At 39.8% G+C, this 14,696-nt stretch overlaps 1 long non-coding RNA gene across 4 annotated transcripts in view; it reads right to left on the reverse strand.

Annotated features, from left to right (window-relative positions):
• The window catches only part of LOC119716514 (uncharacterized), a 74,860-nt gene that overhangs the window by 22,426 nt on the left and 37,738 nt on the right, over positions 1-14,696 (reverse strand). The window lies entirely within an intron of this gene.

Below are 14,696 nucleotides of genomic sequence, written 5' to 3' on the forward strand. Positions count from 1 at the left end.
CAGGAATGGGGACTTCACCACTTCCCTGGGCAGCCTGTTTCAATGCCTAACCAGCCTTTCTGTGAAGAAATTCTTCCTGATATCCAATCTAAACCTCCCCTGGCACAACTTGAGGCCATTTCCTTGTGTCCTATCACTGGTCACCTGAGAAAAGGGACTGACACCCTCCTCACTGTGGTCTCCTTTCAGATAACTCTAGAGAGCAGTGGTGCAGCCTGCCCTTGGCCTTCTCTTCTCCAGACCAAACAACCCCAGTTCCCTTAGCTGTTCCTCATAGTCCATTCACAAGTTTCATTGCTCTTCTATGTACACACTTGAGCAACTCAAGTTCCTTCTTGTAGTGAGGGGCCCAAAAATGAGCACAGTACTCAAGGTGCGGCCTCACCAGTGCCATATAAGCAGGGGACAAACATTTCCCCAGACACACTATTTCTGATGCAGGCCAGGGTGCCACCTGGGCACACTGCTGGCTCATGTTCAGCTGGCTGCCAACCAGCACCCCCAGGTCCTTGGGGAGGTCTCAGCCAATCCTCCCCAGGCCTATACCACCACATGGGGCTGTTGTGACCCAAGCACAGCACCCGTCTTCTGAGCAATGCTGGAGCTCAGAAGTGCTGTTGTATGTGCTCTGCTTTTCTAGAGTGTCATAAGCTTGCAAGCACTGGAACAATTTCAAATAATGTCATAGCAGGGAAAATAACGGGTCTGCCTTACTTAAAGTGTGTGGTTTAGATGTCACATCCAGTTATTGACTTTAAGGGCCAGCTGTATGATCCTTACTCACACTGCATGAGTTTCCTTTGTGTGTTGTACCATGTGTACAAATAGCCTAGTCTTTACATAAATACACTCTTTATTCTTATATTCTTTACTAAACCATACACTTACTCTTACATTGAATTATGTGTTTGGCAAAACGTAACTTGATATAACATCAAGTCTTTTTCATCCGCTCGTGACCATACTGTTAGCATTTATTCCAGCAAACATGCTAGAAAAAAACACCATTTTACCCCTGTTTTTGGCCATTTTCAAATGTAATTGCAACCTGTTTGGAAACCCAGTGACTCTGGATGCAAGAGCTCACCTCAGTGGAAATGCTGACTTTCTGGCTGCATCTTTTCTCTGAAGAATAGACAGCAGTCCTGCAGCTGAGCTGGAAAGAATGAAATTTAGCAAAATCCAACTTCAGAAAATAAGCACATGCTTAAATCCCAGTGACTTAAACTTAAATCCTTCATACTAGCCGTGAAGGGAAACTTTTCCTGAGCTGGGGTTTTATACTTTAACTCACTTATGTTGTTGAACTGGGTTAATAGGCTGCATAGGCTGCATGGAGTCAAGACAGATGACTGTAGGCTGTAAGTTTAACACCCTTCTATCCTAATGGAGATCTTAGAAGCTGATCTCCTTCATCACTATTCATGGGTATTTGCCCCCATTACCATAATTCCATGTGTAGGCAGAGTGCACAGTTAAAGAAAAATAAACAAATGATATTGCCAACCACTAGCAAGTGCCCAAAGCCGTGCCACCATGTGCCAACCCCACCCACTGATAAAATAAATTCTTTTCCTCCTGGCATTTTGCCTAAGCTCAGGAATGTTAAATTAAATAAGTATTCCTAGTTGTGCACACTGAAAGTCAGAAAATCTGGATACTAATGGAAAAAAGAGGAAATGAATCAACATCCCAGGGACTTTCCACCAAAAACCTTTTGTTACCTAGACCTACAAACTCAGATCTAGTGAGATAGCATAACATCATCCCAGGAAATATTACTGGCTATACCAGGTCATATGAGAAGGGAAGAACCCTGAATTCCTGAGGCTGCCCCCCCCCCCCCCCCCCCCAAAATATCATCACATCTTTATGGAGTTCCTGGAGGAAATCAGTTAGATTCTGGGGCACTCAGTATTTTACATAAATAGAGCCCCTGAGGATGAAAGCTCACTGTAGGAGTTTGTTACGGACAAAGTCATCCAGTTCTCTTTCCACATTTGGGGTAGATTCTACTCTCAGGCAAAGCACAGATGCCAAGTACATCTCAGCCTCCAAAGGCAACATCCATGTCACAGTGGAGATGGGAGCTATAACTCCAACATGATGGTCTTCAGGGACAGTGGCAGCACCCCCTTTCCAGCAGATCTTACCTTCCCCAACTAGGTCAAAGCAAACTCCATTAATGCTTCACTAATGTGTTGCAGAGTCAGCTCTGGCTCCTTTGGGAGAGGAAATCTGTGAATGACCTCATCATTTCTTTCTCATCATAGTATCCTTTCCACAAAGAGGCACAGATATCATTTTGAGCCCACGAAGGCTCAGGGTCTCCCTGTTTCTCTGTCACATACTTCTTTTGATAGACAGGCATCAAATATGAACAGATCCACAGAATCATTTTCCTGTCCTTTTCCTTGCAACCTACCGCTGCTGATTTACACCACTGCAAATAAAAGAGGAATCATACCTCACATTACTACTCTATGTACATCTCTTAGATCAGCATTTAAACAGAAAATGTACTTGATAAAGTACTCGGTTATCAGCTTTCAGCTTTAATTTTGTACTAAGAAAAGACACTTTTAATTGTTACCAGGAATGTGTGTCAAAGGGGAAGGAACCAAAAATAACTCTGGATGGGGAAAATAAATAAATAAATAAAAACCCCTATAGCTTCTATTCTAACTGCACATGTATGTCTGTTAACCTTAAGGATTTGCCAATAGTAAGGGTACATGTTTTAACTTGCTATGAAATTAATGTGCCTATGGGCCAGATTCATATCTTAGTTATAACTATGTAAAGCAGAAATACATTTCTTTGAAGTTGTTAGATTTATTTTGGATTTATAGTACTCTGAGATCAAAATCAGATCTGTGTTTTAAATTGAGATGAGCAGAACAATGAAAGAGGGTAAAGATTCATATGGCAATGAATACAACAAGTTCTTTAATATAAAACTAAATTTTTCTGCACGCAGTGTAATGAAGCAGGGGAACGTTGCTGTCTAGATGTTTTGTATTACTGTGTAATGAAGTTAGTATATAAATTATTGCATGCAGACACACGCTCTCACACGCTATTTCTTTGGCTCGCATTTTCGTGAGTTTCTTTGCCTTCTTTGTTCTTGGACTCAAGTCATAAAATAAAATACAATAGTGAATAACTTTTATCCAAATGTATACATATTTAATATGTTTAGAAGCATACTGATTACTTTTAAAATGTTTTCCTTATTACATGCTGCCCAGAATAAAGAAGGCAAACAAATACATGTCTTTTACTTCAACTGGAAAAAAAAAATACAAAAACAACAACAACAAAAAAACATTCCAGGAAGAACCCAAGGAAATAAGTAATGTTCTGGTATAGGTAAAGGAATGCCTTGAGACTGCATTCTGTAGCTTTTTAGAACATCATGTAACAAACATGGTGTATGCTTCTCCTCTTTCCCATTAAAATTAAAAAAATGTAGTTAATGGTTAACAGAAACACAAAGTGAAGCATCCCACATAATATGCTGACACTTTGTTAATCTTCTGTGATCAATACAGAAGCTAAGACAAATGCATAAGCTGTAATTAGTGATACCTGAAATGGATTTTAAAGTCTTTTTTTTTTTTTTTTTTTTTTTTTCTGTAATACATATATTTATGTGCCTAAAAGCACCCAAATGCAAATAGTTTGTTAACAAAATATACCTCTTAAGCTGAAATCACCACTTCTGGTTGTTCTGACTTTTCAGAAAGAGTTAGTGGAGATGCTGAGTAAGTTAATTGATTAAATATGACATGAATATATGCAGTCCCTCCAAAAGTCAATTTTAGTCTGCCAAGGAAATATGGCCCCAGAAAAGTATCTTTCCCTACCAATAAATGTGCCTGACCCCCAGACAACTGAGTTTTTGCTCAGCTTCCTGAACACAAAGCCTTGCATACAGAACTAATGGCACCACAATTGCACTTTTATCCCATATATAAATGTATATGAGGATCCTTTTTGGCATGTTATTTTATGAATTCTCAGTGCAAATTTGGGTGGTTTTCAAAAAAATCTATCAAACAGATATAAAAACACTCCAGCAACAGGGGTGGGTTTTTTGCTCAAACAGCTGCTGTAGCCTTAGGTTTTGCCAGGAAACTGCTTTTGGTGGGGACAGTTACTAGTTTGGAGAAACCCAACCACAAAACATGTATTGTTTTGAAAAGTTCATATTTATGCTGTTCAAATGTAACTGGCCATGGCACACACTGTTCATTAGGAAACATCTGGCTATGAGTTTTCACAGTTGCAAGCATTTTAAAGCACAATAATGATTCTGAGAGTAGATAACTCTGAAGCAGTTATATGCAGGCAGGTTTTAATAACTAAATAAAAGTCACACGGAAAATTCATGTCACTGATGAAATGTCAACACACTGATGTACAGGAAGACAAAGAGGTACATCCAGTCCTGTAACTGCAATGGTTTTTGGAGTCTGAAGGCCAGAAAGGTACTCAAAAGTTAGTACAGCAGTTTCCAGCTCTATTTTACAGAGAATAAATGAGAAATAATAAACTCTTACAAAAGGTAAATAATTTTCAGCAAGATGCATTTTGTAAACATTGGCCTAAACAGTTTTTGATCCAGAAAGGGTACAGAAAGAAAAGTAATTGCACAGTCCAAATCTTTTTACATCAATAATACAGAATGTGTAAATTCTCTGTGAATATGAGTCCATGAACACTCACTCTCAGGTAACAGTGGTTTGGTTGCATTAGAGTCGTTAAACATAATAGTTCCCCAAAATGTAGTTTAAGGAAGACTGCTTATGCCAGATTCTGACACAAAGAAACTAGTTTTAGGGACAAATATTTCTTAGTCTGTAGACACATGGATGCTAAACCCCACAGAAGTGAATGGAAAAGGAATTCTCTTGTTTCAGTGTGTGAGATACACACTGCAGCAAACATCCAGCTTCTGCCATCATCTAGTAGGCAGACAGTGAAACTGGACAACTGGTCCATGGCCTTTTTTATTAAAAAAAAAAAAAAAAGTTGATTTTATGCACCAAGGAAATCAATCAAAAAAACTCTGCATGTTTTTATGCTACATTCTTTATAAATATATAGAAAGGACTTAGATGCTAATTAAAGGTAAAGAAAGAAAAGATTAATTCTTCATCACCAAAGTTTACATATTTATGTAGTATCTTATATCCCAGAATAAAACTGAGTTACATCATTCTTCTCCCTTCATCGCTATTACACCTTTATTGTTCTTGGAGGTTTTCAATACTCTCCCTAAGGAATATCAACATGTAGATGGATTCGATGGTGCTGTATCATTTCCACAAGCAGGCTGAGCTAAGCTGTTTGCAGCAGGAGTGCTGCAGCTGCATAGCAGAGGCACAAGCACAGCCAGAGGAGGGACAGAAGCCCTCTGGAGCCATCTGATACTGAGACGTCTGTGTACAGCAAGAATATATAATTTACTGTAATGGCCTATTTCACCATACACTACAACTGGACTGTGTCTGTAGTGATAATCACCGTGTTTTGAATGCCAAAACAGAGGGATGGACAACTGGGACAGATAATAACACGGGACATTAAGGTTCCGTGAGTGCATTTCTCTCACAGTTTAAGCATAATTTTGATCATTTAGAGGAGCTTGGAATCTTAGATGGAAATTGTCAAAGAGCAAGGGTCTTGCTAAAGTACTTCGGTGTAGATACTCAAAAGGGAGAAAGTAAGCATTCTTCAACACTCAGAACAATTAAACAGGCAAATCAATCATCACCAAGGTTTGGTATAAAATTAAATCCCCAAAAGTTTAGCTACATTTAAAAACTGTTCTTACAGCTAAGGAGTTTCTTCAGTGTGCACTTCTGGCAGGGACAGCGAGCAGCACATTCTGATGTTTGCCCAGTGTAGCTTACCTCTTTGTAAACCTTGGAAAACTGACACCTGTTTGGTGATAATTGAATTCAGTTTAACAATGCTGGTACAATATCCTGCCCCTCTCAAATACATACATCTTACTTCCATGTTCTGCTATTTGTTAAGAGTTCATAAGAAATGAATTTTGGGGTTATATAATGAATTAGATAAAGACAAGATCATAAAAAAATATATATATGACGATTATTTCAAAGCTAATGCACACTCTTGTTTAAACGCTGCAACTCAGGGGAGATACTTTTTCATTGTTTTTAAATGGAATAGCTCAAACAGGTAAGCATCCCAAATTTAGCAGGAATTTAGTTGTTGTAGATAGAATACGTAGCAAAAGATGTACGAAAGGTTAATTATTTCTACCCGTCATACAGTTCGCATGCATTAACTCAGAAGAGAATATACACTATTTCTGAAATAAAAATCTAAATATAACCTTAGCTCACACTTTTTATTACAAATATATGACAAGACAATGACCTGATGAACAAAGGTAAAAATAGTGAAAATTAATTCTACTTTTATACATTTTCTCAAGTTTATTGAATATATTCTTATTCTCTGCTATCAGCTATGATAATGCACCAAGCCAAAAACAAGCTCCTCTTGTCTTTTTTCTATGATTTACTGTTTGGACATATGCGTTCTTAATCCTTAAGGATTTATAGAACAAGCTGTCGTTTTAATCCTCCCTGATGCAACATGCCTAGTATCTGCAGAAACTTCATCCGTTTCCTTCTAGGTGAGAGCAAGAAAATGTGCTGGCTGTCACATGGGACTGGAATCATTGCTTACTTCTGTTACAAGAAAGTTCAGGCGTGGATGAACAAACCATCTTTTGCTATCTTTTCCTGTATATACCAAAAGGGACAGTGCCAGTCTCAGCAGGTTTGTCAGTAGCCAAACCCTGAACAGAGACTTCTTTTTAAGACTTTTCCAACAACTGTAAGGATCAAGCAATAGTCAGAGTTGTGATCCCTTGCACCGGCTTTCACCAGAAGATAAACACAGGATGCAGAAACAGAAGCCCAGTGTCTCAATGCCTCTGCTTACACAGGGCCACTGCCCTGACACATCATCCCCATTGTATCTGTTGTGATTTCTCTGAAATGTTCTCGTACAATTCCTACTAAAAAAATAATAGTTATCTGTGTCACCACACAAATTAAATTGATTTTTATGTCCCTCATCATTACACTAATCCTTTTTTTTTTTTTTTTTTTCCTAGTAAATTAAACAGATTGGAAATCTGCTACATTTTGTATATTTGTTGCACAGCAAGCTGAGTACTGTACTCAGTTCTGTCACTGCACTTTGAGTAACTTGCATAATCTCTGTTCCGGTTCTTGCAGACATCAAATGATGACAGTAACACTTACCTGTCTGACAAGAAGGTTGTGAAATGTTTTTCATTAATGTTTGTAAGAAGGCTTTAGAATTTCATACAGAAGCTCTACAGACATTTTCCAGGTCAATATTATTACAGCAGCAGAGTCATTCTCCATTGCAGAACCTGTCTAATCAGTAGACAGGCAAAAAATGACATCCAGATGTTTACAGTCGCTTTGGAGGGGTTAGAGAGGATGATACAAACAGCACAGTATTTGCCCTTGCCCTTTCAAATTATGATGCTACAACATTATTTCTTGTCTCATTCACTGAAGGGAGTGTCTGCCTATGGAAGTGAACAAAGCAAAAAGAGAACAGTAAATTCTTCCCTTGGTGCTATGAGTGAGAACAACTGAGTGTCCTCCCATTATGCTGCAGTAACTGTTCATGCCAAAGACTCAGGAAGAGTCCTGGAAAATTTAGATGAAAAAAGTAACAATCCTCTATCATATCTTCTTCTTTTCCCACTTCCAAACACTGACTGAATTATGTATTCCATCACGTGAGGAACAGTGAGGCTCTAGTTATTCTCAGGACAATTCTCCTGTGTTACTAATTGAGCTTGTTGTACAACAAAAGTTCTCAGCATTGAGAAGGCCGTGTGTTCTTCATGTGCCTGACTCATGGCCAAGCTGAGTCTTTGGGTTCAGTGGCCACAGAGGACTACAACCTGTTTGAAACAATGAGATGCTTCCAGAAAAAAGTGCTGTGCCTGAACCCACAGTTTCCTCACCCCCTGCATGATGCTGCATGGAACAGGGAGGAGATGAATCGCTCTGTTCACAGCCTGACAGTCATACCCCAGATCTGCAGCTGAATGTAAATAATAGAATTTATCTCCTTATACATATATATATATATATAAATACATACATATATTAACCCTGCAAGCATCAAGGGACAATTAGAAGGATAAGCTGGGAAAATGTTATGGTGAGCTTGTTCTTATATGTAATTTTTTTTTCTTTTTTTTTAAGGTTTTATAAACTATGATGTCATCTGTCAATGATAACAGGCCAGTGGAAAAAGGATGGAAGTGAAATTTGGGTGATCATGGTTTTTCTTATCAGAACTGCCAGCCATGTGTAACTTCTGACTCAGCAGTGCCTTTCAGCTCCTTGTGTTTCTGTTTCATTTGGCTGCTCAGATGGCAAGTTAGCTGGAGATATTGTAAGTACCCTACACTGTCAAGCACAATACAGCACAGTTCTCTAGTGTCTTCAGGAAATTCTGTGTAATAAATAATCATTCTTTTGATAGCAGTTCCCAAATCACACCCAAAGAAACAGACAGAAGACCCTCTATTGGATATAAGGGTATATCACTTCAGTTAAGATAATCTGAGTGAATATGCTCTTTGCTTTCATTTTTCAAAGGGCCAGCTTGGAGAGAAAAAAAAAATAGCTGTTTGATAGATGGAGGGTGGGGATAATAGAATATCCTTTTTTTCATTATAGAAAAATAATATCAAATGTAGCAACCTTGTATCCTGTTTTCCAGGAGCTATCTGGTGCCACACAGGCACTGCCAACAGACAGGAAGCAAATGAGAGCCTCCCACAGTTGCCCCAGTATGATGAAGACGCATACAAAGTACCTTTGTTTCTTCATGCTCTGACTCTCCAAGCTGCATTAATTAAGAAAATCAAAATCAATAAAATTGACTAGATTCTGAAAAACAAGAATTCTCAACATGAGCTGTCAATGTGCATCTGCAGCTCAGAAAGCCAACCATAACCTTGGCTGCATCAAAAGCAGTGTGACCAACAGGTCGAGGAAGGTGATTGTCCCCCTCTGCTCTGCTCTTGTGAGACCCCACCTGGAGCACTGCATTCGGCTCTGAGACCCCTAACTGCTGGAGTGGGTCCAGAGGAGGGCCACAAAGATAATCAGAGGACTGGAGCACCTCTCCTATGAAGACAGACCGAGGGAGTTGGGGTTTTTCAGCCTGGAGAAGAGAAGGCTCCAAGGAGATCTCACTGCAGGCTTTCAGTACTTAAAGAGGGCCTAAAAGAAAGCAGGAGAGGAACTCTTTGTCAGGGAGTGTAGGGACAGGACAAGGAATAATGGTTTTAAACTAAGAAAGGGTAGGTTTAGATTGACGTTAGGAAGAAATTGGTTACTCAGAGGGAGGTGAGGCACTGGCACAGGTTGCACAGAGAAACTGTGGATGCCTCATCCCTGGAGGTGTTCAAGGCCAGGTTGGATCAGGCTTTGGGCAACCTGGTCTGGTGGGAGGTGTCCCTGCCCATGGCAGAGGGTTGGAACTAGGTGGGCTTTAAGGTCCCTTCCAACCCAAACCATTCTGTGATTCTATGAAAAATGAACAAGCAATAAACTTGATTAGAATCATAGAACCATAGAATATCCTGAGTTGGAAGGGACCCACAAGGATCATCAAATCTGTCTCCCAGCACCAGACAGGTCTACCCAAAAAATCAGACCAAGTGACTAAGTGCACAGTCCAAACACTTATTGAATTCTGACAGGCTTGGTTCTGTGACTACATCCCTGGGGAGCCTGTTCCACTGCACAACAACCCTCTCAGTGAAGAACCTCTTTTTGATATCCAGCCTGACCCTCCCCTTTAGCAGCTTGGCTCCTTTCCCACGGATCCTATCTCTGGTCACTAAAAAGAATAGATCGGCACCTGTCCCTCCACTCCCCGTCATGAGGAAGCTGTAGGCCATGATTAAGTCCCCCCTCAGCCTCCTCTTTTCCAGGCTAAACAGGCCAAGTGACCTCAGCTGCTACTCATACATCTTCCCCTCTAGGCCCTTCACCATCTCTGTAGCCCTTCTCTTAGATTCCCTTCTCACCTGATAGTGCGAGGACGGAACAGTGCTAGTGCCTATAACTAACACAGCTGCTTGTGCACCCACAGGCTTTACAGATAGTACAAATGTATTTCTTGTACACAGACATAAAGAACCTGCAATAACCAAGATAAAAATTAGTCATAAGATGAATCAAGCTGGTGGCAGCAGGAATGGATTTCAGTGCAGTTATGAAGTTATGTGACCTGGCTGGATCCCAGGTGGTTGATGGAAGAAGGCTGACAGAGTAGGTTTGATTTGAGAAGACACCAGTGACATGTCCAGCGTTATATATGAAAGTGGGAAAGGTTGGAAATAGATTTTCAGAGACCTTGTCACAAAGGTGGCAGCTAAATCTATGGGAATAACTAAAGTAATCTCACCTATTCATTTAGCTACCCACACACATACACACCCTTGCTGACTTCCTAATTGACACTGTGGTCAGAGAAGAAACACTGAATTCAGAGAGAGGCTATTTGTATTTTATTTCTGATCCAGCTGGACCCAAGTGGTGCCAGGAATCCTGTGAGAAAGGCTCCTTTCAGAAAGAAATTGAGCTGTATTTCAGTCAGCGTGAATTACAGTTCTCTGAAACCTCAAGTCATTTGAAAAATACTTTTGCTTGTTAAGCCAGCACAGTAACTTAGCATGATAATGTTGTTACATTATCAGATAGAGAGCTTTTTAATATTTTTAATAATTCCTGAACTGTGATGCTTTGAAATACAAGCAAAACAAGATATTCCATGAAGAGAAACCTGATGCATCTTTTTTCCTTCCTTTTGAATTTGCATTTTTCCTTGGCATCTTCATACAGGCAACCCTTTCCGTCAACACTTGACAGAACCCTTCCACCCCTCCCCCCTTCAAAAAAAAACAAGACCCCTGGCTCCACAGGGTGCACTCCCAGTTCCACATGGAGGGGACAGGATGCACCATGGCTGGCTCAGGGTCCATGTTGGCTCCATAGCTAGTACCCGTGTATCTGTGAGTCAATGGACTGCTTTATACTGCAGCCTTTTCCTCAGCGGGGACACCTCTCTGGGTCTTATTCCACTATTCTGGCACTAATTCTTCTTAAATGTGTGGGAGCGTCATATCTATTTATGCTCGTGTCTAAAGTAAATTAAATGGTTCAACAGTTTTGGAAGGGCATAGGCAAATACAGAAGAAAAGAAAGAGATAATAGTTTTGTTGAATTTGAAAGACTTGAGTTTAAATTTACAACCCAGTCCAAGCTCTTAGTTTATAAGTTTATATTAACTTGCAATTCTTAAGAAAAATAAATTTGGTTACATCTCTTTTTTTTTTTTTTTTTAATGAAATGTTGTTAATGCTCTTTGTGCATCCTAGACAGCTACACCATAACACATAGCCCAGCACCTATGCTGTGCCTTCAGTAACACCAAGGAGTAGTGCTGTGTGATTTCAATGCTAGTTTAACCAATATATCCCATCTTCCTCGAGGCAGGTATGAACATTAAATTAAAAAAAAATAAGTAAAATAAAAAATAGGATATCCAATAGTGGATAAAGTCACTGATCCTCTTTGCCTAATAACTTGTCTTTCTCAATCTGCTTTAGGGGAAGTCAAGCCATCTTCCACCATCCCAATGCCAAATGTTCAATGATGCATGTAAATAAGAGTGTATCCGTTCCCTGTCCATCACTGACAACTGATTTAAGATCCAAAACGGTCAGCTCATGCTTGCCTGCTGTGCTCTCTGTTTTCCTCCTCCCCAGGGTCATTGGCTGGCTGATTAGGTAATCAAATAAAATGCTGGTTTTTATTGTCATGCCTTCTCAAACACTACATTTTCTTTGAAAGATTTCCATATTCAGCACAAGAGGATAATTGGAAGCATTGAGCAGAGTGTAGTCAGTGCCACTGAAGCAGGGAACAGCTGTCAGACTATAGACAGTGGACACAGGTGGTTAGCTGTGTGGGTTATGAGCCCACCACTAGGTTTTCATCTCAAATACTTTTGGTGTCTTGTGCTAGGTTATTTTGTTCCTTTCCTACATGGTAGAAGTGCTTACTGCAGCAGTTCTCCAGCACCCACAGGTCTCCTGGGTGCTGGGGGTCAGTGACCATGGTGGGTCCCTATGGCAGGGCTGGGCCAGTTTCCCAGTTTGTTACCATAAGTCTCTACAGAAGATTGCCCCAGATTTGATCAGTTTGAAGAATATAGGATATAATTGATAAAAACAAGCTCTGCCAAGTTAGTTTGGCACTTTGACCAATAATAGTCATTATTTATTTGCTTCTATCTTGAACTGTCAAAATGTAGAGGTAATTAGACATGGACAAAACATTCTAGAAAGGTTCTGACTTGCTAATCTCTGCTATTGAATCTAGAACCAGAAAAAAAGTAAATTACTTCATTACTTCCTGACTTATGGGGTTAACATAGCCTGTGCCAATATATTCAGATCCAAAGATACCCTCCTTGTTCATAGATATCCTGCAGCTGTTTTCATTAAAAAGCTCAATATTTATACTCTGGGAGGTGGTGAAGTGAAGTCTTGCTTAACAGCAGCAATGTAAACAGCATTATACCTCCCTTCAGCAGGAGCTATTCGCACACCTGTCTTTTTTGGAAGAGTTTCAGTTTGCTATTTTTATTTCCATATGCTTATGAACTCAGTAGGTTAAGGGCTCTTTTTTTTTTTTTTTTTTTTGGAGTGGGGGTGAGGAGGGTGGAGTATGCGTGCCAGTTACACCTTTCGTCTAATCCTTACTTGATCTGAGGGTGGGCATATCTAATCACGGGAGTGTTTGAAGACCTCAGGGTACAGTGAGTATTTTGCATGTTCAACCTACTTCCCCTGTGCTAGTTGCTGTTATCTTACGCATAAGCATTACCTCAGACATGCCAAGTATAAGGTATGTGACATGACACATATTTTCCCACAATGTCTTGCTCTTCCCCACAGGACTTAATATCTCACTCAACCGTGGGAAATAATTCTTTGGGCATTGGCACATGGAGGACAGCAGTGAATATCGTAAAATGGGCAGCTCCCATTGCCTGGAGTCTCCACATTTCACCACAGCACAGGTATGTCTGACTCACCAAGGTTTGTATTGTCCCTAAAGCATTCACAAGTGTTCGTATGTGCTCTTCATGTGACGAAGACACATCATAAGTGGTGGGGTGAGGCTGGTGGTCCACTCCACCATCCTCAAATTGGACTTTTTTTAATGACAGGGGTCACAAATTATGATAGCCCTTATTCAAAAATGCTTTCAGCAGCTGAATTTCTCTTGGCAGTATAGTTAAATGCTATCATAAGCACAAAGCCATATTCCCTCCTTCTGGAGGATGGCGTGGAGCCACCAAATGGCTGAAAGCACTCTTAGTCTTCTCAGGCGTGTGGAGTTTCCCACCATCACTAATGCTGGTGCAGCTGAAGTACAGGGAGGGACAAGGGCAGTGCTAGTGCAATAATGATACATTGGAATATTTCATAAAGGTTGTAACACATCTTTTGCAATATATTTTCAAGCTCCCATAAAGACAGCAGAGCATAAACATGCTTTGCCATTAATGTTTAACCCTAGGAAAAAAAAAATATAGAACAAACAGTCCTGTGGCACATGGATAGATCCCACCTATGTTATATCTGTTGACAGAAAGAATGGGGCATGTCAGTAACAACTGTAATGCTATTAGAAATGGAAATATCACCTTTGTGGTATTATAGGTGCTTAAACATCAGAATAGCCTCTGTACCTTAGAGCTAAAGCCACAGGAAGACAACATCATTCACATCTCACAGAGGCAGTCCAACTGCTCTCTCTGCCCTGCAAATGCTTCCCTATACCTTTGCTAGTTACCTAATCTTATAGTGAAGGATTACTGCAGTTAATCTGCAATAATCTCATTAATCTACACTTAAGAACACTACACAATCACCAATAGGTTTAATATTTTGCAGTGTTTGTGGTACCTCCTGAATTCCTCCCATACTTGTCAAAATCAATACACTGGCAAGTGACATAAACGCAGTTGTGGAGATGACCCATGTGACAGATGCACAGGCCAGGCACAAACAGAAGATGCAAAATTTCATTGTGGAGAAATATTTTGTAGCCATGTTGGATTAAGATCTAAAATGCTCTGAATTCAGTCACTGAAAATGTCATAATGAAGCATAACCAGACTTCCAGGCTTAGATCGCTATGACATGAATATACATACAACATACAAATCTGTTACTTAAAAGGCGTGAAGGAAGAACTGTTCTCAAGTGGTGACCTGCCCATCCAGACAACATGAAAGAGAGAAAGAAAGAGAGAAAGAAAGAGAAAGAAAGAGAGGGAGGGAGCTATTTCTGATATAATCCTTAGTCTAAAATTTTAATATGTTAGAAAAACAATATTTCTCATAATACTTGTAAAGTGATGAACAGCAGCTCTTACACACTTGTTTTGACATACCATTATCAAAAGACCAGTAAACTTAACCAGTTTTCTGTCAACTTTTTCATATGGAATAAGTAATTCTTAAAGAGATGTCCACTCATTACTAGTGTCTATTTATAAATA

The sequence above is a fragment of the Anas platyrhynchos genome, chromosome 3 (assembly GCF_047663525.1).
Source record: "Anas platyrhynchos isolate ZD024472 breed Pekin duck chromosome 3, IASCAAS_PekinDuck_T2T, whole genome shotgun sequence".
NCBI lineage: Eukaryota > Metazoa > Chordata > Aves > Anseriformes > Anatidae > Anas > Anas platyrhynchos.